This window comes from Gigantopelta aegis, unplaced genomic scaffold (assembly GCF_016097555.1).
Source record: "Gigantopelta aegis isolate Gae_Host unplaced genomic scaffold, Gae_host_genome ctg3799_pilon_pilon:::debris, whole genome shotgun sequence".
Taxonomy (NCBI): domain Eukaryota; kingdom Metazoa; phylum Mollusca; class Gastropoda; order Neomphalida; family Peltospiridae; genus Gigantopelta; species Gigantopelta aegis.
In genome coordinates, this window is record NW_024533518.1 from 97,008 (window position 1) to 99,589 (window position 2,582).

The 2,582-nt window shown below is 33.5% G+C and overlaps 1 pseudogene; it reads right to left on the reverse strand.

The window, feature by feature from the left end:
* Positions 1-1,037: 1,037 nt before the first annotated feature.
* LOC121392427 lies at positions 1,038-2,204 on the reverse strand (annotated as a pseudogene).
* Positions 2,205-2,582: the final 378 nt, after the last annotated feature.

Genomic DNA, 2,582 nt, shown 5'->3' on the forward strand with positions numbered 1-2,582 from the left:
GTATCATTAAGTTAAATACTTTAAGTCACACATAAGCAACTAGGAACCAATAGCTTCACAAATGAGGAAGGAACATGTAACTAAGTAATAGTTATTGAATTTTCCTATTAATAATTTGCTTTGTTTTTAAGAGTTTTCCATATATTGCGGACTTTTTTGTTTTTAGTTATTCTTTGTATAATTGTGTGCTACTATTTTATGACCAAATATATTCTGAATATCTTATATTAAAATAAGTTTGTATTATTTCAATAAGATCATTATCACTAATTGCTATGTTTTTCCCTAACATAAATAACTTAACAATTGTCCTATCACTTTGATTATTAGTCTTAGTATAGAAAAGTAACTTGAAATATTTTGTCTGAAATATTTTTATCTTAGGATAAAAACTAGAAGAAATTTCATCTTAAGATAAAATAATTGTCAGCAAATTTTTATGCCCTAGGATAAATTTTTGTTGATATTCCTTGTCTTAGGATAAAAATTGCTTCATAAATTTTATTCCATAGGATAAAAATAAAAGATAATTTTTATCCTAGGGACAAATTTTAAGTAGGGCAAAATTGCTATAACAGTGGTTGAGTGGGTGATCCAACTTCTAATTAATGCTCACCAAACATGAGTTATGTGCAATGCACAATACAATTCTCTGATGGTCATAATATACAGAGGTCTACTCCAGTGAGTGGTAACTCAGACCTTGAGTTTTTGGACAATCTAGCCAGCTCTTTGACGGCATTAAAAGAGGATATAAATATTGTCCTCACAGAACAGGTTGAGAAGGAAAGGAAAACTATCTTCAAACAGTAACAAGAGAGATACCCCTGATGATGAAGGTAATTGTTATCATTAGAATTTGTTTATTGAGGGTGTGGTTTTCTTTTCCTTAGAATTAGATGATAATGAATTAGACACACCTCCAGATCCCAAATTACCGAAAACATAATTTTAATATTACATTAATAACGAGTTTGAATTTTAAAAAGAGAATTGCTTAAATAAATAAGCATTATTTTATTGCTACCTATAAACATTTAGTCTCTCTCTGCAAGGGCAGTTAGTCGTTCATCAACCTCTTTGTCTGTCAGAACCCTATCATAAAACACTCCATTTTACATAAGTATCAATGGAAGATTTCTTACCGAAAATTAGGATTATCTTTAGTGACAACAGCAACCTCAATTTCACTGGACTTGAAATCTACAGCTAGAACATGTGATAAAGCCATAATGGCAGTCTGAAACAAAATAATTAAAGAGTATGTCCCTGCAATCAGTACTAATTAAATAGTAATTTATTTAACCTCAATGGTCTCATGATAACTCCATGATGGATTCTTTCTTATCTTCTTTTCTAAATAGTTGTTAGCTTCAGTTTGTTTAGCACCAACACTAGTAGCCTTGTAACCACAATAATAACCAGCTGGATCAGTTTTAAATAGTTGCGGTCCTAATTCATCATCGTAACCAATTAAAATCATACCTTCAACAGGAATAATACACTATATATAATTGAGGGGTGTGGCTTACTGCAACCATAGGGTCTCATAAAAGCATTCTGAGTATAAATTTGAGATATATTGGCCATTCTTTTACAGATGACATCCACAGGCATATCGTAACCATAGCGATATTTGAATTGGGCAGCCTCTTGTCTAGCCCTATGAACTTGAGATCGACTATCAGCTAAATCAGATTACAATGACAATGACATTAATATTGTAAAGGTCTTACCTGCCATGCCAGTCATAACACAACCAACTGTGTCTGTGATCTTAAGAGATGAGATACACTTTCAGGATCTAACAACTTGTCCTTTAAAAGATTTAATATATGACACATTAAAATTTATAACTAGTATACTGTTGTAATAATAACAATGGTAATAATTGGGTGGGTGTGGCTATACTGTGTATTATTAAATTACCGGGACTTTTTTTTGAGTGATTACAACAGCTGAATCTGTTCCTTTAATTCCGATGGATGTCATTCCAGCTTGATTGATGCTTTGAATGCATATTCTTTAAGAAAATGGAAGAGCATTATTTAGAATAAGGTATTATTTGTCAATTCATAATTTTACAACAGCATTACATGATGCACTGAGTCCATTATATAAAACATACCAACTTGATAGAGTCTTCCCTCAGGAGAGAAGATGGTAATGAAACGATCGAAGCCAGCACTACTACCTCTAGACATTGTTCAACTTTCTACATGTGGCATTTAATGACGTCACGACCTTCGTGTCCTTGCTGAGTTGGCAAATTTCAAGTACCACACCCATAATGATATGCTACTGTCATGGATAGCCATTTGTTAGAGAGTACTTCAAAGAGCTCGTGGAGCGATTGGGAAGTTTATGAAGGTCAAACACTGGAGGAAGACGTCCATGACGATGTTTGGGATCCTTTGATAATCCCCCCCCAATCAAAAACAGAGACTAACGGGGCTGTCCACGGACCACCACAATCTACAGAATGGGCCAATGTCTTTTCTATGGCAGAAGGAGACACAGCTAAAAATGGTGAGTGGAACAGTGTACAAGATGTTTCTACTACTAATGTTGATGACTGGGAG